Source organism: Lissotriton helveticus, chromosome 3_1, assembly GCF_964261635.1.
Source record: "Lissotriton helveticus chromosome 3_1, aLisHel1.1, whole genome shotgun sequence".
Lineage (NCBI taxonomy): Eukaryota > Metazoa > Chordata > Amphibia > Caudata > Salamandridae > Lissotriton > Lissotriton helveticus.
The window spans coordinates 342250690-342274666 of NC_136061.1; the positions used below are offsets into that span (position 1 = coordinate 342250690).

Below are 23977 nucleotides of genomic sequence, written 5' to 3' on the forward strand. Positions count from 1 at the left end.
TCCGGCAAGCCCCGTGGTGCGGGAGCACCTCGTCCTGCAAGCCAGATGATGTTCTGGGCGCGGGGGACAGGGGTTCACCGGGTCCCGGCGAGGCTCTCCCTGGACTGGCTAGGGTTGGAAGCTGGGACCGGTCCCGGGGCTTGAGCTCAGTCAGGCGGGGCCCGGGGTTGCTGGAGCCCCCCCCTTCCTGCAAGCCAGCCGAGGGTCCGGGTGCTGGGGACTGGGGTCCATCGGGGCCTGGGGAGGCTCTCCCCGGCCTAGCTAGGGTTCGGAAGCTGGGATTGGGCACAGGGCTTGAGCTCCGTCCAGCGGGGCCCGGGGTGCGGGAGCCCCCTTTCCTGCAAGCCAGCGAGGGTCAGGATGCTAGGGACTGGTATCCATCAGGCCTAGGGAGGCTCTCCCCGGCCTGGCTAGGGTTCGGAAGCTGTGACCTGGCCTGGGGCTTGAGCTCCGTCTGGCGGGCCCCGGGGTGCGGGAGCCCCTCCGTCCTGCAAGCCAGCCGAAGTTCCAGGCTCTGGGCACGGGGGTCCATCGGGCCTGGGGAGGCACTCCCCGGCCTGGCTAGGCTTCGGAAGCTGGGACTTGGCCCGGGGCTTGAGCTCCGTCTGGCGGGCCCCCGGTGCGGGAGCCCCCCATCTTGCAAATCAGCCGAGCGTCTGGGCTCTGGGGACAAGGGGGTTCATCTGGTCCTGGGAGGCTCTCCCCGACCTGGCTAGGGTTCGGAAGCTGAGCCCCCGAGCCCGCCAAGGGCAGGTGGTATCCCTTCCGTTAAGGCGCCGGTTGGACAGATGCGAGCGGGTGAGTGGATTTGTCGAGCCCTGAAAACTAATAATTAACGCCAAAATTTGGCTTCGTAGACTAAAGCACAATCATTTGGTACTGGGTCACTTTTCCAGAAGGTGGCTTAGCTTTTAGAACAATTAACTTAGCTCGACTTAATATCAGAGGCAGTGGAAAGAGGATGGATGGTTTATCCCCAAAACTTCTTTCTATAGGTTGGATGTCACTATTCTCCATGGGTGGTTGATCATCCTGCTTCTCCAAGCAGTGCACTGTGATGCTATTTGACACTGTCTTTGTTCTGTGTGATTGATGTCTTTCATCATTGGCAGCGTCTCCGTTTTATCTTTTGAAAATATTTGTTGGTAAAGTGCTCCAGAACACTCTCTGTAAAAGTTTGGGATGGGTTGTTCCCATGAAGAGCAGTCAGTACTGATTTATACAAGGTGGACCTCTGTCTAGAGTGGTTGAGTGGGTAAAAACAATGTGTTGGAGTGCTACCCAGACTGATAGTCGGGGTTTAGACTTTCTGGAAGCATTCCTTCCTCCTTTCTACTTCTGTGTGTGTCATGGGAACAATATGCCGCAGATCTCCATCAGTCTGTATTTTTCTCACGGTAGGAAGATTAAGCTACCATTGGCCAGAGAGACAAACCCCATCGATGTACTCTTGCTTCCTGGCTTCAATCAATTAATTAGTATTTGTATAGCGCGGCTATTCACCCGTGGGATATCCAGGTATTGTAAGGTATTTGGATTTAGGTCTAGCAGCAATTGTAGTGAAGACCGAAATCTGCCTGCACACATTGCTATGTTAGCATAAGTGCATTAGAAGTTTAAACGCCATTTTGCAACTTTGCCGATTTTGCACACGACACTACATGTATCTGTTGTAAGTTTACCTGCTTGATTTTCTTCACATGAGAGAACGGTCTGCTTTCCACATCCCTAAACTTACATGGCAGCCTCAGTCTGTACAGTTTGTGCTCCCAGCATCCAGGTCAAATAAAAATGTAAGCTGTTGATTCAGGGTGATCGGCCCACGCTCTAGACATAACATGCACCCCAGCTGCAAGAAGCTGAAATTCGAGTGCCTTTAATATTACACTGCATGCATGTTTGCAGGCACTTGGAGAAAACCTTTCCATCTACAAGAGAGCTTGCTGATCTTTTAATGTGATTCACCTAAGCTGATCTTTGAGGTATGGGATTCCCCGTTGAAAACTAGAGACCTTCTATTATTATAAAACCTAGCTTCGAGCAAGGGGAGGGTGGTACACAAGGCACTTTATGACCTGTTTCCACTACCAGTATAATATTGTAGCAGGGTTTCTGTTCTCCCACAGAACTGTGCACAGAGGATTGGAACCTCGGCGAATTAGGGTGACCCAAAACTCGCCTCAGTACCCAACAAACCCCTTACCGAGCTAGCTACAGTGTCTCATTGGTCATAATAAACTGCCAATGTTTAGACAAACCAGAACATGAACTTACAATACCTCAGGTTACATGGAACACATGAGCACTCTTTCGTTATACAATCATTTCACACCAGAACGTGGAGTAAATGAGGACACGTGCACATTTGAAATATTTATTTCCTAATGCCGTTTTCTCAAACGCAGTATCTTAGATAATACAAGAAAACATATTATCAGAAGCAAAGTTATCAGCATAGTTACTAGTCCATAGAAAGCAAACGGTGACAGCATGTTAACATGCTGTAATGAATAAGGGTTAACAACACTTATTTCTCCCCCTCCCTAACTCACATATTATATTAATAGCTAAGAAGGTCTCTTTGGGTTTTAACAGGGCGGGCCCATACCTCAAGATCCTAGAATGAAGAGATCACATCAGCATACACCAGCTCTCTCTGCATGCGAACAGCATCAAGTGTGTATCTGTGCTCCAAGCAAAGCAATATAAAACCCGCCTAAAGCCTAAAGTTGGCAGAAGCTGCACTTATGTTATGTCTATGAAGGTGCGGAGATCAGACCTCATAACAATTCTGTATCGTGTTGTTCCTGAAGCTTCAGCACTCTCTGTACAGACATAGTTTATTAAGCAAAGCTGATATCAGAGCAATAACATATTATTCTCATGTAAACCACAACGGGCTACTAGGTTGAAAGCTAAATCAACAATTAAGTGTCGTGTGCAGAAGCAGCAAAAGGAAAAATGGCGTTTAAACATTTAATAAGCCTATGCTAACTTAACACATTATAAAGATAAACAGTAGCTATATGCCACCCCCCATGATCCGAGCACGGATAAGATAAGATAAGATAAGATAAGGGCAACTTCATGAAACCAGAGTTCAAGAGCCATGAACAACGTTATAACCAAAGCAAAAATTCAAAATGTCAATTTCAGTATTAAACAGCACTCAAGTCAATGGGACTGGGAGGTGAAAAAATGCAAAAAAGAAAAAGGTGGCATCAACATAAACCAATAAAGGTATTCAAGGCAAGACCGAATATGCAAAATATGCAGCAACAGCCTCCAACAGGAAATCACCGTCTCATCCGAAAACAGTTCAGCCATCCAATTCAAAAGAGGAAAAGAACATACGTGTTCTCCTAGTACCGGAGCCTCTATTACCATCAGAGGAATACTCGGTGGGTTTTCAAGAAAGCTCAGTGCCAAGAAATCTTGCGCTGCTGTAAGAATGTTCCAAGGACCCATTAGTCCATGCATCGCTGCTAAGGCCATAATCCTTTCGCCAGTACAAACCAACTCGTGAGTAACGATGGGACTCATCAGCTGATTAAAGTCGACGTCAGGAGAAACCGGTCCGCAGAGACACAAATCAATGGCCCAGTCAAAATCACAGCTTAGGCAATGAAACACAGGCTGGACACAGGTGAAGTAGGAAAACCGAAACGATAATCCATATGCCGTGCTTAAAATCGCAAGCGGCAGCGTGCCATAATATTCAAGCATCCGGTTGCGAAACAGCGCCAGAAGGGGCTGGGCGGCTCCTTCCACATGTGGGGCATCCATATTTAAGGAAGCAAACAACCACTAGAACGCCTGCCGCTAGTGCCAGTAAAACCGGGAATCCACCAAACAAACTCGAAAAAATGGAATGGAAGAAAGCAGGGATGACTCCAAATATTTTTTCAAATGAAGTTACAAGACCACTGCTAATAGTTTTAAAAAAATGCGCCAGCCCAGTTGTGGAGGACGCGTTAAAGATAGAGTGAACCATCTCGCTGAAATGTAACGGTAAATCAGTATTTAAAAGGGCCTGAACCTCAGTCCGGGTATTAGCTATGTGAAGCACGAAAGTTTCCCGAGCCGAACTCAAGGCCACTTCTTTCTGGGACAATAGAGCCCTTATTCTGCTCATGCCGTTGTACGCTGCTGTCAAGGTTGGGATGCGTGGCCAGATGGAAACATCCCTATTTTCATGTGTGGGTGGGTACAGAACATTTCTGCAGCAAACTACACGCTCAGTCACGGTTACCACATAAGCAACACCTTTAATTAACCCGCAACAATCTTCATTATTTAAAAGTAAATAACTTCCGTTTCCCAACAATGTAAAAGTCGGGGTGATAGCAGGAACTGGAGTCCCTTTTAAAACACAGGCTAAGTTTGGCCGGTCCTGGTTACAAGAACCGTGCAATTGTATATGCCTACACATTAGCGAGTGATCTGGTGTTTCTGTACACTCCTCCCCATTTAGATGAACCTCCTGTCCGTCTTTCAAACATCTATAAGTGAAAGGAAGGGACCAGACTTCATGGAGAAACGCACTACCTAAGGGCTCATAGCGACCTATGGCAACATATCTCATACAATTTGTAAATTTATACAAAGCAAAAGGTAATGTTATCAAACCATGGATAAGCCACGTTGCAGCGCTGGCCTCTGCCACAGAAAAAGGCAAGGACTCTAATCTCTCAATATGTAACATACAAAATGAAGCATCTCGCATGGAAAGTAAGCGCTGCTTGTCAGTCAAATTAAAGGGGGCAAAGAGAGAAGAAACATTCATGTAGGTCCATGGCACCTTGCCAGATTTAAGCGTTTGAAGGGTCCATGCAAATTGCATGATAGAACGTAATTGATTCTGACCATGGTACAACACAGACACTTCATCATGCACAATATCCACTACAGAAGACACAATATTATCTAAAGTGTAAATGCGGGAAGAAAGCATGTTAATACTATTATCTACCACAGCAAGCACTTTCTCTAGATTGGCTTGATCTATAGCTCTAAGGCGTGTCGCTGCCTCAATCTGTGATGTCTTCCAGATTTCATTATAAACAGCATATATCCATCTTTTTGATCTACCACTAGCCGGGCCTTTTATGAAATCATTTAAATCGACATCATCATTCAGCTTTGCAAGATGTAATTTCACTGCAGACAATTTTGAATGTGTCAGCCAATTTTGACATAATTTGCCCACTGAGTAAGTCGTAACAGAATGATCAGATTCAAAACGTGGATCAGGTCTGACCTGTGTATAGCCATCAGACAAACCCAGAAACCGGCGCTGGCATGAATCAGCACTTCTGTGCCACATTAGCCAACCCTTTGGATCCATACTGGATATGTTAAAGGATGAATTCAACAACAGGGTTTGTAAGTCCCTAATCGAAAACTGGGTAGTATTACCCCAGCCAGAATATTCTTCTAATTCAGGGATGGTTGGAGTATTCAATTTTTTAGAAGTAGCCAATCCAAAGCATGTTGTCTGTGAAATAGAAGAATTCAAAAACAACATTTGATTAGGGATGAGACAAGCACGGTGCAAAGCCTCAGTGCCTTGTACCTGCCAGCTTTTAGAACCCCAAACAGATTTTAAGTCAATAGTTTCCTTCCATAATTCATAGCCGCCAACAGCTAGCTGATCAAGAAAGGACTTCGAGTACAACAATTTGGTATCGGTAAGTCTAACCTTGGACATAGGCTTCTGTGTCATTTTGAAATAAAAGGACTCTGGATTAGACTGATTGAAGTCAGTAAAATAAGTGTACTTCCTCAAAAAAGTACTTGAACTGCCTTGTTTAGGAGCTGGGCAATGCTCCCACTGTGTATAATTTACAGTATTCCTTCTGGACGTTGTTTTATGCAAGAAGTGATTGCCAAAATGTTGAAAGCAAAACAAATCACCATAATTAGCAGATTCTAAGTACAAATCTTCCGCATCAAAGGCAGCATAGTATTTCAAATCAGAAAACAAAGACTCTACTGCCTGAACATCCCAAACATCAGAACGTATGTTTTGTTTCACTACATCCCCCATGTTAACTCCAAGCACATTAGGGACATTAACAACCTCGGTAGGGCCATGAATTTGAAACCTAACGGCATCCCACACTATCCCATCAAGGACAGGCCAAGCAGTGATGTTAACCAATGTCAAGTCTCTTTTCAACCTGTGTGCAGAATGCGAAGAGGAAAGGGGGCTAAAGTTCCATTCAGATGTCGAATACATGTTCTTTCCTCGACATAGTGTCCATTCATAATCCTGAAAAAATAAAACACAAACCCAATTGACATAAAAAGGTAAATTGAAAAAAGCACCAGCCAAATATATGTCCAAGGGGGAATCAAAAAATGTTTTTTAAATAAGCTGGCATAAACTGCAAAACGTGAGGGTTCTCTCGAAGCATTGGAAACAGGGTCAAATGAAAATCTGGATTCTGTGGCCAAGCGTGCTTGCAGGTCAGGCATGGACATGTCAGTGGGGTAAGTATAGTCTATTTCGTCATGGTTTGTACCGGGCAAAGTACTTAGTAAAGGACTGGAAATTGCAGGTAATTCGATGGCCACTTCAGTTTCATGATTAGAAGCAGTGGGCAAAACTGAATTTCTCACAATGGAAGGACAGGAAACAGCCGGTGTCATGCTAAGAAGAATCGGCCACTCTGTGTATCTTGACATTGTCAATTGAGATAAACCTGTTTTCCTTACGACCAGGAAGCAGTGGTAAAATGACTGTTCTTGTGCCCTTCACACCAAGCACTGGAACCGGAGCTCGATAGGAAGGACCAAATTCTTTCTTGTTATCGATCTTTTCTCGAACCAGTTCTCCAACTTGGGGTAGCCAGCCGACTACCGGGATCTGCAACGCAACATCCGATGTGGAGGCAAATGTTCCTTCGCAAGACTGTCTCTGGTCTTTTGTAGATCCTGTAAAACATTGCAATGTTCATCTACGTCAAAGGTTGTGGCGCGAGCCACGCAGTCTAGACCGTCAAGGTCAGGGACGTACATCTTGATGCCAAAGAGCATTTCGTATGGGGTCCGCCCACCCAGAGACCTTCTAGGGAGATTATTAAGAGCACGCTGCACGCCATTGAGGTGGGCCAGCCAGTTTCTGCCAGTGCCTATAACTCGAGCTGTCAAAGATTGCTTTAAATCACGGTTCATTCGCTCCACTACTCTATTACCCTCAGGTCTGTAGGGAGACAAAAACTTGACTTGGACCCCCATCGAATTCATGGCATCCTTATACGCCTTAGAGGCGAAAGCCGGACCCTGATCCGAATGGAAGGTACCACAGGCAAAAATCCCTACAAAAATACGCAAATCTCTAACGACAGTCCGTGAATCAGCGCTGCGATGGGGCCAGACCCACACAAAGCATGTGCATGAATCAACTGCTACTAAGATGTACTTATACGCAGTATCAGAGGAAAAAGGACCGCAGTGATCTAAATAAACACAACCTAGTGGTTTATTAGAAATGTACAACTGTGTCTGTGGTGGACGCGCAGCAGTCGAAGGTTTAATCTGCTGGCAAATGTCACATAGAAGGACATAATCACGCGTCTCTTTGTACAGTCCCCGCCACCAGAAACGTTGTTGTAATTGAGTTACAGTGGCCGAGACGCCCGCATGCGCAGACGCCACACCTTCATGCGCCGCTGTGATCAAGTCAGCCCTGCGATCCGAGTTGGGAATCAAACGATCTCCAACGTCAGGAATTTTCACAAAAGGAACCTTTTCGGGACTTAAGTGGTATGTGTACTTCGAAGGGAACCCCGTAGGATGTTTACCTCCCTTCTCATTGGCAGCAACAGCCGCCAAGATGTCATCATCAATCTTGCTTTTGGACCTAGTAACTGCTGCAACTAAGTATGTAGACTACTGATTTCGCTGCTTCATCAGCAAGCGAGTTACCGACAGCGTGGACTCCAACACGCCGATGGCCGAGAGTATGAATTACAAAAACGAGCGGCAATGTAGCCTTAAGCTCCGCCACTCGAACCCAGATCATCTTGTGTTTTATTGTGCTACCCTTGGAATCACGAAATTCATTCTGAATCCAAAAGAACAAGTTTTCATTGTAAGACTGGACACAGTAGTAAGAATCACTCACAATAAGAGTAGTAACACTAGGATCAGCGTACTCCAACGCTAGTAAGAGAGCACGAAGCTCTACCAATTGTGCGGTGCAGTCCCCCAGAGGCTGCGTGTGTACTGCCTTGGATATGAACTCATCGTTTACCATGGCACCGACCACAATGGCGCATGCGGAAACATAGGCGTGTTTAGAGCCATGCGCAACCTGCGCCGAACCATCAGTGTAAATGATGCAATGGAAGTCCTCCAAAGGCCTCATAGCTAGAAGAGCAGGATGAACAAATTCATACTGCAAGTACTCTTGCGACCGCAACGAGGTGTCAAAAATAAACGTGACATCCGTGGACGTCAAGGAACCAGCCCATTGAATCCACCGAGGGTGCAAAGCTTTCGAATTCGGTACACTGGCTTTCGTGACTGCCTCCAAATGAGGACAGGGTGTAACAACCAACATGCGTTTCCCCTGCGACAGAGCTCGTTCCTTAAGAATCGCCATCTGCACAGCTGTTAAAACCTTTTCCACAGTGGGAAACAATAAGCAATAGGTACTGTGTCTCCTTCATTAAAAGTGAGGTACGTGAAACCCACTGTCCCAGGAATTATTCTTATTACCAGGTTGGTGTGGTTATCACGAGTCAGTAAAAACTTAGAAGCGAGCAGATCAGCCTGCAAGGATTGCAAGATGGCTGAGTGCTCAGGCAGCCAGCATGATTTGGAAAAAGTTGGTTGTATCAAAGCATACAAAGGCTTGATACGCTGGGCATATTCCGGAATGTATGTCCTCCCGAATTTTAAAAAGCCCAGTAAAGACTGTAATTTTTTCAGTGTTGTAGGAGCGCGCAACTGTGCGCATTTCTCCAAGAAATGAGGAGCCAAACCTCTACCTTCATTGTTGAGCTCATAGCCCAGGAACAACACTGTGTACTCAGCAATGTGCGATTTTGCAAAGTTAAATTTGTAACCCATGTCTGCAAAGTTACAAATAATCGAATTTACACGACACAGATGCTCCCAAATTTCGTCGTCCGTGAGATATATGTCATCCACATACGAGCAAGCATCTGGGTCGATTCTCTCTAAAAGAGAGACTATGCGTGCGGTAAAGATACCAGGACTATTCTTATAGCCCATTGGGAGACGCCGGAATTGTTTTTGGACCCCAGAGCATGTAAAACTGGTCCATTGGGAGCTAAAGCTATCCAATCTGTGGGCATAGAAACCGTTGGATATGTCAAGCGTTGTTTTAAAACGCTTACGCACTAGGCTATCCACTAGGGCAGAGCCGTGAGTATTCTGTAGAGCACAGTTACGGCAATGCGAGTTCAAATGCCGGTAATCCTATGCCAAACGATACGATCCGTCAGGCTTGGTCACAGTAAAAAGAGGATTATTCATCGGTGACACACACGTTTCAATAACTCCCTGATATTCCAATTGTTCAAGGATTTCCACGACGGAAGCCTTGGCTTCACGCCGAATGGGATATTGAGGTTGAGGCTGCGGCTGAGACCGCAAGGGAATTTCGTGGCAAGGGGACAATTTATCCCAACCACATTGGTTACGGTACAGAGCCGGTGCAAGAGCCCGAGCCCACTCTTCAGCAAAATGCTGCGCATGCTCTTTAGAGACAGTGTTCGCGAAACTGGGGAGGATTACCTCCTCCCCTCGCAGCGCCGCGAGCACAAAAGGTGGGGGCCAGTCAGCCTCCGAAAGCAAAATATCATACGTAGATGAAAGATTTTCCCAAAATACCCCTTTGATGGTACGTTGTATGTCACCCTCAATTAACAGGACAATTTCATAAAGTCTTTCAGGGGAGCAAGTCTTGTATCGGCTGTTTCTATTACAACGTAGACATCAGTCGCTGTCACCCTCAGTAGTGGACGCAGCGCCTCTCTCACTATGGTAATCTCCACCGCGCTGTCCAGCAAGGTCAGAGCCCACGTCAGATTCCGAAGCCGTGTTCTCACTGTGGCATATCGATGAGCTGTTAAGGCAGCGACTTTCTTTTTCGCAAACTGCGGTCTTTTTGGCGTAGAATCCTCCTGCTTCCCTGCGCCGTCTGTCTGGCGGGGCTGGCCACGTCCTTGTTGGCCACCATGTCCTCTTCCGCCTCCTCCTTCACCGGTCTTCGGGGCCGATGAGTCCTGAAAGGAACGAGGAGAGCGTTGATCAGAAACCTGAAATCGATCAGGTGATTTAATCATCGCGCGATCGCGCAAGTCATAAACTCTCTCTGTCGGCGCAGAAACTTGTGGAGCAGGATAAGAATCCTGAGTCTGCTGTTGTTGCTTCCCCTGTTTCTGATTTTTAGGCCAATTTTGTTTTTTGGACTTGGGCTGGACATCTGCCTCAGCAGACTGCCCTTGTGGTTGTTTTTTCTCCTTGATAGCAAAATACTTCAGACCTTTACTTGTGCGACCTATAGTTTTATATGCGGCCACAACAATCTTCGCCAACTGTCGGGGTTTTTCGGCATCGGGTAGATCAGCCAAAGCATTCGACACCTGAAAGTTCACTGCATCACCCTTTATATTGAAGAGTATGAGATCGCTAACAATCTCAAAAGAACCACACAGGCGCATACCCAATTCAACCGCTGCTTCCGGTCCGTGATCATCCTGAACACGTTTAACGATCGTAGGCAGTACGGACATAGATGGGGTGCCGAAACACCTCGCATAAACAGCCGCAAAAGTTTTCCCCCAACTTTCACAGTCAACGAGTTCAGGAGTTAAATCCTTAGGCAAAGTAATCGTCAACCTTCTATGCTTATCAGCAGGAGTAGAATTCGGAAACACAGCTTCCAGTTGGTCAAATTTCTCGGCAAGCCAGAAAGGGAACTCATCTTTATCATCGGGGCGCTTACCAAAAACCGAATTGACCATAACCGGATTGAGCTTCAAACCGCCATGTTCCGTCTGAACAGCCGGACCCCCCGGGGGACCACCCGGGAGATGACGACCTATGTATTGCACTAATGCACGAATCATGGCAATCGAAACAACATGTAGTCTGCGAATATCTGCCAAGGGACGAGCACCGTGATTCGGATGCGGGGTGAATCCACCCAATGCAGGCCAATTTGTGCCTGGAATGGACAAAGGACCCAACCTCGCAGCGGACAAAGAGTGGGGTAGGGTGCCATCAAACCAAACGCGATGCTGCCAATGATCAATAGGTATTTCCAGTGCCCTGTACGGTGTATATTCAGCCGGTACAGGTGAGGGTGTGTAGGTGTGGAACACACCAGAATTTGCGTCGATTGCCGGAAACGTTACCCACGAATAAAACAGTTCGAAAGGGTACGCCGGATCTGCACACACCACTAAGATCACAGCTAAGCCATCCACAGGGACCTGGTAAGTCTGTAAATGGTTGCGCACCGCAATGCGACTATGCTGCAGGATGTTCACAGCCTGCACCATGATCACACCGGAACTACTGAAAAACAAAGGAAACTTTGTAGCACAACTGGGTAGTAATTCAAAGAAACCGTTTTAGATAGATTCAAGCTTGAAAAGACCTATTTCAAAAATAGGTAGGTTTTTCCGACACCACCGTTTTCCGGAAACGATAGAGAAGGGGTTAAGGTTTGAGTGATATACTACTCGAGTGTCATGATATAAGACCGCCCCACGTTGGGCGCCATGTAGCAGGGTTTCTGTTCTCCCACAGAACTGTGCACAGAGGATTGGAACCTCGGCGAATTAGGGTGACCCAAAACTCACCTCAGTACCCAACAAACCCCTTACCGAGCTAGCTACAGTGTCTCATTGGTCATAATAAACTCCCAATGTTTAGACAAACCAGAACATGAACTTACAATACCTCAGGTTACGTGGAACACATGAGCACTCTTTCGTTATACAATCATTTCACACCAGAACGTGGAGTAAATGAGGACACGTGCACATTTGAAATATTTATTTCCTAATGCCGTTTTCTCAAACGCAGTATCTTAGATAATACAAGGAAACATATTATCAGAAGCAAAGTTATCAGCATAGTTACTAGTCCATAGAAAGCAAACTGTGACAGCATGTTAACATGCTGTAATGAATAAGGGTTAACAACACTTATTTCTCACCCTCCCTAACTCACATATTATATTAATAGCTAAGAAGGTCTCTTTGGGTTTTAACAGGGCGGGCCCATACCTCAAGATCCTAGAATGAAGAGATCACATCAGCATACACCAGCTCTCTCTGCATGCGAACAGCATCAAGTGTGTATCTGTGCTCAAAGCAAAGCAATATAAAACCCGACTAAAGCCAAAAGTTGGCAGAAGCTGCACTTATGTTATGTCTATGAAGGTGCGGAGATCAGACCTCATAAAAATTCTGTATCGTGTTATTCCTGAAGCTTCAGCACTCTCTGTACAGACATAGTTTATTAAGCAAAGCTGATATCAGAGCAATAACATATTATTCTCATGTAAACCACAACGGGCTACTAGGTTGAAAGCTAAATCAACAATTAAGTGTCGTGTGCAGAAGCAGCAAAAGAAAAAATGGCGTTTAAACATTTAATGAGCCTATGCTAACTTAACACATTATAAAGATAAACAGTAGCTATATGACAATATGATTTCTCCCATTGTGTTTTATGGAATTGTAACAATGCTGATTGTTTTATTTCTAACCATATGCCTACTTATGTTAGCCAAAATACTGCATCTTAGAGCACGTAGTTAAAATAAATATTTTAAACTTTACTGTGTCTCTAATTACTCACTTTGTGGACTTGTATGAGAATATAAACAAAAGAGTGTTCTTGATTCCCACCATTCCTGGGAGTATTCTAAGTCGCATGTTCTAGGTTGTCTAATCATTGGTAGCTTTGCGGTAGGACGGAGAACGAATGAGACACTGATGCTAGTCGGATAGGTGTTCTGGGTGCTGAGGTGAGTTTCTGGTACACCACAAGTCACTGAGGTCCTGGTTTCCTACGCACAGTTCTGTGCTAACACAGAATCCCCGCAACATGGCGCACCTAATGTTTGGTCTTATATTTGAGACTCTTTAGTAGTTAGTGCTTCTCTTAGTCCACAACACCCTCACTTCTGTTTCCGGGTGACGGTTGTGATGGATTAACCTACCTATACAGATAAGATATAGGTTCATTCAAGCTTGAGATTTAAAAAGGTTCACATTATTTGAATTACTACCCTTTTTGTGCTACAATTTGTATTGATTGTTTTTCTTCTCTGTGTCCTTATGGGTGATATTGACATAGCTCAGCATAGTCGCGCACTGCTCATGGGCAAGCGCCCCCAGGATAAGGACGATATGCCTTATTGGCTTGCAGAGAAATTTGACCAATTGGAAGCAGTATTTCTAAATACAACTCCTGTGGAGAAATACAGGTTCCTCATCATTAGTTTGCAGAAAGACTTGGTGCCTGAGGTAACCGATTGTGAAAGCTGGGCTAAAATATTTGCCGCACTGTATTCGTAGTGCTTTGGCACACCGTCTATGACTGTACTGCCCTCCGTGATAAAGCGTGTTTAGGATCAACACGGACCGGAGGCGGCTGTCGAGGTAGGAATGAGGCTGGTCGGAGTGTTTGACGTCGTTTCTGATCTGATCCTTGCCAATGTCAAGGGGGATGGAGTAAACTTTCAGGCGTCTAATGCTTTGGTCCTTGTCGCAGACGCCGAGAAACCCCGAAGGTTACCGAAAATAATTGCGGAGACTTATAAGACTGTTGGCCGCAATAGTTTGGGTGTTCATCCTTTTGCTAAGACAGCAGCACAACCGCAAACACAGACGGCTAAGTTTAATAAAGACGACCGTCCTTACTTTCCAAGGCAATATTGGAAGGGTAAAAAACAGGGGAAGCAGCAACAGAAACGAGGGTCGCGTCCTGCATCACAGTTACATGTCTACTGAGTGCACATATGATTTGCGCGACCTCACAAAAATGAGGTATCCTGATAGACTTCAGGTTCTTGATCAACGTTCTCCTCGTTCTTCAGGAAACATCAGGCTCCCCAGCCGGTGGAGGAGAGCGTGGCAGAGGTCGGGGCACCCCACAATGACGTGAGAAGCCCCGCACAATTGAGAGCAAAGGCAAGCAGGACGACTTTCCATGTCAAAGACCTCAGTTTCAGAAAAATAAGGTTGCTGCACTAACTGCAAGGTATGCCACAGATAGTGGGAACACAGCTTCGGAACCTGACATGGGCACTCAAGCTGCTGGACAGCGCAGCGGCGGTTTACAATAGTGCGACAAGCACTGCGTCCATATCTGAAGGCGACAGGAACTGACACGTTTGTTACTGTGGAAACAGCTGACACTAGCGTGGCTCCCCCTGACAGACTGAATGGCATAGTTCTTTTAATTGAAGGTGACATACAACGTGTAATAAAAGGGATTTTTGGGGAAAATCTGACTTCTACATATGACATTTTGTTAGCAGAGGCAGACTGGCCCCGCCTTTTGCTTTGCCAGCTCCGAGAGGGGAGGAGGTAATCCTCCCTAGTTTCGCACACACTGTGCCCAAGGAGCAAGTGCAGAACTTTGCAGAAGAGTGTGCTCAGGTTCTTGCACCGGTGTTATACCATACTCAGGTGGGATGGGATAAACTTTTTCCCAGTCATGAGATTCCATTGCGGTCTATGCTACAGCCCCTACCCCAATATCCGAAGCGGCGGGAAGCAAAAGCTCCCGTAGCAGAAATCCTTGAACAAATAGAGTATCAAGGTGTGATTGAAACATGTGCGTCACCAATGAATAATCCTCTTTTCACTGTGACCAAGCTGATGGTTCGTACCGCCTAGTTTTGAATTATCGACATTTTAACTCTCATTGTCATACGTGCGCAGTACAAAATACCCACAGTTCTGCTCTGGTCGATAGTCTTGTGAGAAACCGGTTTAAAACCACACTTGAACTTTCCAGTGGCTTTTTTAGTCATAACCTGCCCCCTCTCAGTAGTCAATGGACAGCATTTACATCAGGCGGCAAACAAAACCAGTTCAAAAGGTTAGCCATGGGCTACAAAAAACAGCCCGGGCGTCTTTGCCGCCCGTGTCGTCACATTGTTGGATGGCATTGACCCAGATCCATACTCGTATGTTGATGATATTCATCTCACAGACAACGAATTATGGCAGCATCTGTGTCGTGTTGACCGCATCATTGTTATGTTTGCGGACTTCGGATACAAGTTTAACTTTGCAAAATCTCATATTGCAGAGTACACAGTGTTATTTCTGGGCTATGAGCTCAACAACGAAGGTCGAGGTTTAGCTCCTCACTTCCTGGAGAAGTGCACATTGTTGCGCCCTCCGACATCTCTGAAAAAACTACCATCTTTACTGGTTTTTTTCAATTTCGGGCATACTTACATTCCCGATTATGCCCAGCGTATCAAGCCTCTATATGCTTTGATACAACCTACTTTTATCAAATCATGCTGGTTTCCTGAACATTCAGTTATACTGCACTCTTTGCATTCTGATCTTCTTGAATCTAAATACTTACTGACACGTGACGACCACACAAACCTGGTAATAAGAATTGTGCCAGGTGCAGTGGGTTTCACATACTTGACGTTTAATGAAGGAGACACAGTCCCCATTGCTTACAAATCACACTTGTACACTTCGGCTGAAATGCGCTTTTCTACTGTCGAAAATTTTTTGACAGCCGTGCAGATGCCTATTCTAAAAGAACGTATGCTGTCGCAGGGAAAATGCATGTTGGTTGTTACACCGTATCCTGCCCTTGAGGCAGTGACGAGAGCCAGTGTACCTAATTCAAAAGCTTTGCATCTGCGTTGGATACAGTGGGCCACTTCACTGACATCGCCGGATGTCACGTTTATCTTTGATCCCTCATTGCAGACTCAGGAGTACTTATAGTATGAATTTGTTCATCCTGCTCCTATGTCCATGCGTCCGCTTGGGGATTACCATTGTATCATTTACACAGACGGTTCGGCGCAACCGGCGACGGATTCTAACCACTCTTATTCAGCGGCCTGCGTAATAGTGGTGGGTACCATGGTGAATGGAGAAATCTGAAAGAGACACGTTAGTGATAGATTTCTTACCTTAGAATATCCCCAGGTGTCAGACTGGATCCGGAAAATTTTGCTAGCAGTACCCCTGCGCGTCAGTGGGTGGTGTCGCGCGGCTCCGCGTCCGTCACTGGCGTCGTATGTGCCGAGATGATGTCACGGAGACTACTTAGGTGCCACCCATGCGCGCTGATGTCAGTACTTTCTTTTTCTGCGTCAGCAAGCGCAGATCCGGTTAGAGCACGCACCTTGGTCATTTTTTGACTATATTTTTGAGACTTTTGTCTCGTGTTGGTTTCTCTGGTGCGAGTAGGGATGCCTGGTTTTAAGTCTTGCGGGACCTGCCGCCGAAATATGTTGGTGGCGGACCCTCATAACGTCTGTCTCTACTGCCTGGAGCGCAACTATGACTCCTGGTCCTGTCTGGACTGTAGGGCTATGGCCCCGAAGGCCTTGAGAGAGCGGCGTCGGAAGTTGCTTGAAGTTTGGCACTCGTCCCCGCGCTGTTCGAGGTCCAGGGGTTTTTCCCGTGACCGCTTGCAGAGCCGCCATCACCGCTCCTCGGGATCCAAGTCTTCACCCTCGGATTCGGGTAAGAGATGACACAAAAAGAAGTCGAAGAAGCATTTTTGCTCTACGACGTCCCCCCGTCGGTCCTCAGATGTGGACGAGGGGGACAGGGGCTCCTACAGAGCCTGGGAGTCCCGCGGCCTACCCGCCTTACCCGGGTCCGTCGGCGACTCCCATACAAATGCAGGAATTCCTTGCTACAGTGGACCGCCTGTTTAGGCCTACGGCTCCCGCTAGTGCGCTTTCGGGACCCGCGGTCTCGTATCAGAATCCTGCTAATCCGGCGGCTCCTCCGGCGGATCCAGTCCAGGCACTGCAGGATCCTGCTCCGCTGGCTCCAGGTCCCATGCTACCAGCTCCGCCGGCGGCGCCACAATGGCTACTGCTGGTTCCGCCTCTGCCCCGGTTCCCAGAGGGAACCCGAATCTTCCTGGGATCCGAATTGGGACACTGCGCTGGCGCGGCCCCGGCCGGCGCCGTTCCTGGTGCTGTTTTTTCCCTCACTGATCCCTGCCTGACTGCAGAGGCCTGTGCCGACTGCACCGGCGGCAGAGGACGATTGAGAGGGGTCAGAGGACCCTCTAGCTCGTCAGTGTGATTCTGATCAGGACTGGGTGGACGATTTGGAGGAGGCCGGCGGTCTTAACCTCTCCTCTGATCCGGGGTTTGCCTCTCCCCCACCCACTATGGAGGAAGGCACCTCCTAAACGGTGGTGCTCTGTCGGGCAGCTGAGGTCCTTAACCTCGATCTCCCCACGGTGACCCTTAAGACTAATCTCCTCACTAAGGTGATCCAGTTGGCGTCCACTTTGTCGGAGCCATTGCTGCCCTTTAACGATGCCCTCACTGAAGTCTTGTTGGGCACTTGGTCGCGGCCGGCCACAGGGGCTCCTGTGGATAAAAATGTCGCCAGGCATCATCTTTTGGCGCCGGGTTACCCTGCCTTTCTGACTATTCATCCCACTCCGGAGAGTGTAGTCATTCAAGCTTCGACATCCCAGAGTGCTTTTCCCACGGCTCTGCCGGATAAGGACTTTAAGAGGTTGGAACAGTTTGGTAAGCGATTGTTCTCTTCAGGCAGCTTGGGGCTGCGGTCGGAGAACACCATGTGCCTTTTGGGCCGCTATTCCCACCCGGTGTTCGATACTGGTGCTGACGTGTTGCCTCAGTGTACAGAGGAGGTCCAGACTGTGCTGTCCCAGGCTGTGGCTGAGGATAAGGGCGCGGCTAGGTTTGCCATTAGTTGTGGCTTGGACACTGTGGACTCCCTCGGTAGGGCGAGTTCCATGACCGTGGCGCTTCGTCGCCATTCCTGGTTGCGGTCCACCGGGTTCTCCCTGGACGTCCAGAGCTCGTTCATGGACATGCCTTTTGACGGCACCCACCTGTTTGTCGATAAAGCCGACACTGCTCTGGAGTGTTTTAAGGACTCTCGGGCCACGGCCAACTCCTTGGGCCTTTCCACCATGCGCACGGCCACGTCTACTTTTCATTCCTTTCGTGGCCTTGGCAGAGGCACCCCTGCCCGTTCGTTTAGCAGAAACCTGCACAGAACCAAATTCAGCGGGCCCGAGGCCGTGGAAGACCCCGGGGTGGCTCTGGGGGCCGGCGTGAGGGTCAATCCACCTCTGCCCCCGCAACGTCCACTACGAAGCCTTCCTAGTCTGAGCTTCGGGTCGCACCCCATGCTGGTGGGTGGCAGGATTCGTCATCACCTTCTCCATTGCCGTTCTGTAACTTCCGACAAGTGGGTGCTGCAACTCGTCAGGAGGGATTTCTCCCTCCCCTTCGAGCCTACCCCCCCCGGCCATTTCACCTCGGTTCCACCACATGTTGGGGGATCAATTTGCGCTTCTCCAACAGGAAGTTATGGCCCTCTTGGCCAAGGGGGCTATCAAGTGCATCCCTGGGCCAGAAGTAGGGCGTGGTTGTTACTCCCACTACGTTCTGGTTCCCAAGAAGGACAAAGGGGCTTGCATCCCATCTTGGACCTCAGGGACGTAAATCGCTTCCTCCAGAAGGAGAAGTTCCAGATGTTGATTCTGGCTCAGTTCTTGGCTGCCTTCGACCCTGGAGACTGGATGGTAGCATTGGACCTGCAGGGCGCATATTTTCACATCCCCTTTCCTGCTTGGCCACTGGCGTTACATGTGGTTTACGGTAGGCCAGGAGCATTTTCAGTTTGCTGTGCTACCCTTCGGCCTTACCAGTGCCTCTCGGGTGTTCACGAAAGTGATGGCGGTGGTCACAGCTCACCTGCGAAGGTCAGGGGTTTCAGTCTTCCTCTACCTTGACGACTGGTTGTTGAAGGAGGGTTCGCCCCAGGCAGTCGTCACCCACCTTCAGACTTCGGCCGATCTCCTGCACTTGCTGGGGTTCTCCATCAATATGCCGAAGTCACACCTGAGTCCCTTTTAGAAGCTCCCCTTCATCGGAGCGGTTCTGGATTCGATACAGTTTCGGGTTTATCCCCTGTATCAGCAAGTCCGAGATATTCAAGCTATGATTTCGATCTTTCAGCCTCTCTCCTGAGTTTGTCAGGATAACCCTCGGCTCCTGGGCCTGCTGGCCTCCTGCATACTGCTAGTGCAACATGCCAGGTGGCATATGCGGGCTCTGCAGTGGGACCTGAAGTTCCAGTGGGCACAGCATCAGGGCAACCTGTCTGATCACGTCCAGATCTCAGAGGGCACTGCACGACACTTGCAGTGGTGGCTCACGAATAGCGATTGGGTCACTCTGGGCACTATCAAAGGTAATCTTTCGGCCATCTCCGCCTTTCTATGGCTTCCAGATCAGCCTTCTCTTTTTAAGTCCACAGTTGTTAACCGTTTTCTGAAAGGCATTACGTACACATTTTCTCCCTTACCATTCATCATGCCTCAATGAGACTTAAACCTTGTCTTGACATATCTGATGTGCGCTCCCTTCGAGCCCCTTCATAACTGTCCTTTGCGACTTCTTACTCTCACAACGGCTTTCCTGGTAGCTAACACCTCTGCTAGAAGAGTGAGTGAGCCCCAGGCTCTTTCTTCGAAACCTCCTTTCCTTTCTGTTCATCCGGACAAGGTGGTTTTAAGGACCCGTCCTTCTTTCTTGCCAAAGGTTGTCACTCCCTTCCACATTCGGCAGACCATCACTTTGCCCACCTTCTTTCTGCCTCCGGGTCCCTCAAAAGAGGAAGAGAGGCACCACCGTCTGGACCCATAATGTGCGCTCTCGTTCTATCTGAAGCTCACACAGCAGTTCCAGGTGGATGACCAGCTCTTTGTTGGCTCTTTGTTGGCTACGTGGGCGCAAAAAAAGGTCAGGCCGTGCACAAACGGACCATCTTAGGTGGGTCGCTTTGTGCTCAAAGCTTGTTACTCATTGGCTAAGAAGGAGCCTCCTGTGGGGCTGCGTGCCCATTCCACCAGTGCGACTGCAGCCACTACTGCCATGGGACGCGGCGTTCCCTTGAAGGACATTTGTCAGGAAGCTATGTGGGCTTCACTGCACACGTTTACCAAGCATTATTACCTTGACAGTCAAGTCCAGAGAGACGGCTTCTTTGGCCGTTCTGTTCTCCGTGACTTCCTGGTATAATCTTGTTCGCAGACTCACCAGCGGGGTTGGTATTGCTGGGGTATCTTTTCTAAGGTAAGGAATGCACTAGTTACTACTTGTGTAACGATAGATCTGTAAGAGACATTAGTTATTGATAGATTCCTTACCGCCCCACCCATCCTCCCTGTTCTGCTGACTGATTACTAGGGTTAAGGACATCCCTTTCAGGGCTCTAGTTTTATGGCACCAGTGGTCGGTTTCTTGCATGGCTCTGCATTCCTGGCACGGAAAGTTGTGCACAGAACTGACGTCAGCGCGTATGGGTGGTGCCTAAGTAGTCTCCGTGACGTCATCTCGGTGCATACGCCAGCGACGGATGCGGACCCACGCGACGCCACCCACTGACATGCTGGGGTACTGCTAGCAAAACTTTTCGGATCCAGTCGGATGCCTCGGGATATTCTAAGGTAAGCAATCTATCACTAACTAATGTCTCTTACAGATATATGGACTTACAGATATATCGTTACAGAAGTAGTAACTTGTGCTTCAAGTCTGATGTTGTGCATACGCAGTCATTAGGGGACTGTACCGCCCAGTTGGCAGAGCTACGAACTCTGGTGCTTGCACTAGTGTTTTCTGACCCTCATGTGACTACTTTAATTGTAAGTGACACTTACTTCTGTGTTCAGTCTTTCTACGAAAATGTATTCTTTTGGACTCAAAACGAATATCGTGATTCCAAGGGTAGTACAATCAAACACAAAATGCTTTGAATACGAGTCGCAGAACTAAGAGAACGTCTGCCCCTCGTGAATGTAATTCACACTCTTGGTCACCAGCGCGTAAGAGTACACGCTGTTGGTAACTTTCTAGCTGACAAAGCAGCCAAGACAGCAGTGGCGACATACTTAGTAGCAGCAGTTACAAGATCCAAAAGTAAGATTGATGATGACATCTTGGCAGCTATTGCTGCTACAGAGATGGGAGATAATTACCCTAGAGGTTTCCCTTCGAAGTGCTCTTATCATTTAAGTCCTGATAAAGTTCCCTATGTGAGAATTAACGACTTTGGTGACAGGTTGATTCCCAACGCGGACCGCAGACAAGCATTGATAACAGCCGCTCATGAGGGCATGGCTTCAGCGCATGCTGGCTTTTCAGCGACTGTCACTATCTTGCAGATACCTTACTGGTGGCGTGGACTGTACAAACAAATTCCTGATTATGCCCTTACTTGTGAGATTTGCCAGCAGATTAAACCTTCGACTGATGCTCCCTCCACCACAAACACAGTTGTACATATCTAATAAACCACTTGGGTGTGTTTATTTGGATCACTGTGTTTCTGTAGTAGGGGATCTCTGTGTATAGTCATAATCTAGTGAATAGTCCCGCCCATGTGCGTGGACCCCGGAGCAATCAAAAATAATCTCTTATAGTGTCAAAAAAATGCAGAAAAGCATAGACACTTAAGAGAGAATTTAAAGACAGATAATGCAGCCTAAAAAGGCTACACTGTCCAGTACTTCAACTAGAAATTCCACCATAAAATCCACAAAACAGCAAAAGCCTGTACAGATTTCCCTTGCTTTACCAGCAAAATCCCTCAGGAATGATAGAGAGAAGAACCTGGACAGACAAGCCCCATAGGCTGCCATTATGTGGCTCAAAACAGGATACTGTGCCATTAAGAGAATCTTCCAGAACCTTCTCCCAGTACCCAAGAATGCATAGCAGGTCCAACTTAGTTTCAGTTCTTTTTTCCGGCTCCTGCAAGCAGGACCCTGGAGCATTGAGCTCTCCCTTTTCAAGGGTTTGTTGGTGTTTTTTCACTAAATTCGATTTTGTGTACTTTTAAAGTATTTTGGTGACTTTCTTCTTGGTTTTCTGCACTCTTTTGTTGTCAATAATGCCTGCATTATTTGACAAATGCCCGTAGTGCTCCAGGAAGAAGGCCAAGTCAGACCCCCATGAGGTGTGTATCCTCTGCCCTCCCTCTTCCCACATCCCAGAGGAGTGTGTGATCTGTAGAGGCTTCTCTGGCAGGACCCTGAAGGACAGGAGGAAGATCAGACTTCAGGGACTTGAAGAAAGAAGACTGAAGGCTCAAGGTGGGTCTGGAGGGGCTTCTACTGCCCATGCTGAGGCCTCTGGGGGGCTCCCCAGGGGCAGGAAGTCCAGCAAACGTCCAAGGTCTCCGTCTGGGTCGGTTGCCATGACCACGACGTCGAGAGGAAGGTCCACGGCCAGTTCCCGGTCTCCCCAGGGCTCTGGGTTGAGAAAACGTCGCCCGTCGACGTCGAGGGACTTACACAGGCCGCCGTCGAACCCGGTGTCGATTTCCTCGCCGTCGGTGTCGAGTGGACGGCATCGGAGGACCCGGCGTCGGCGCTCGCCGTCGAGGCGACACCGCCGTTCGCCGTCGAGGGCGAGGACATCATCGTCGTCGAGGGGATCCTCGTCGTCGAGGCCGCCGTCGAGGACGGCGAGGTCGCCGTCGAGGCGTAAGAGGTCTCCGGCGCTGAAGAAGTCGACGTCGAGGCGTTCAAAGAGGTCGACGTCGAGGCGATCGAAGAGGTCGTCGTCGAGGCGGTCGAGGTCGCCGTCGAGGCGCCAGCGCCCGTCGTCGAGGTTTAGAGGTTCGTCCATCTGGTCGGGGTCGACGTCGAGGCATAGAAGCCGGTCGACGCCGAGGAGTGCGAAACGGTCGACGCCGAAGGGCCGCTCGACGTCGAAGGAACCACGGTCGACGTCTGAACACCGGTCTTTGACGTAAGTAAGTAAAGTCCACATTTGTAAAGCGCACAATCACCCGTAAGGGTCTCTAGGCGCTGGGGGCCGTCGGGGAGATTAAGCGAGCTATTGCCCAGAGTCACATGGTGCTGGGCTAACCTGCCGCCGGAGCCGGGGATCGAACCGTGATCCCCAGATTCCAGCGTCAGTCGCCCTGGCCGCGGCGCCACACCTCTCGTCAGGGGGTCGTAAGGACAGGCCGAGGACTGTGGGGGGCTCCCCTCAGTCAGAACAGGATGGTGGCTCGCCGGGAACGGCGTATTCAGAGGTGTATACACCAAAGAAGACTGTTATACAGCCTCCTCCTCCTCCTTTGCCTAGAGGGCCTCCTCCGAGGGCTTCGACCCCTCCTCCGTTGCCTCCTCTACCTGCTCTTCCGTCAGGACCGCAGGCCCCGGTGCCGGGTGCTCCTCCTCCGGTTCCACCGAGATCGGTGTCGATGCCCAGACTTCCGACGCCTCCGAAGAAGACTCCTAAGTCGAAGGTTCCTCCCAAGCCCAAGACGTCCGACCCGGGGAAGCCGGCGGAGCGTCCCAGACCCAGGAGATCGAGGTCACGCTCAGGGAGAAGGGACAGATCTAGGAGTGGACACGGATCCTCCTCGAGATCCAGACATCGCCATAGGAGGCATCGGTCCAGGTCCCGTTCGGCCTCTGGGACCCGTTCATATTCGCCTACATTGTCGGATTCACCGGAGACGAGAGTGTCTCCGATAGATGACATTGGCATGTTCCAGGAGGTTCTCCTGAGAGGGGCGGCGAAGTTGGGGATCAAGGTGACGGCCCCTACGCCCACAACTTCTGTGATCTTCGAGACTTTGCACACGAAGCACCTGTCTCGCCCCCTACTGCCCTTGGTGCCGGGACTGGTCGAGCCGGCTGAACAGCTCTTCCTTACGCCGGCGGTGGTGAAAGCTGCTCC

At 48.7% G+C, this 23977-nt stretch overlaps 1 protein-coding gene across 3 annotated transcripts in view; it reads left to right on the top strand.

Moving 5' to 3' along the window:
• Window positions 1-23977, top strand: part of ZSWIM7 (zinc finger SWIM-type containing 7) — a 753195-nt gene that overhangs the window by 365952 nt on the left and 363266 nt on the right. The gene's annotated exons all lie outside the window — the stretch shown is intronic.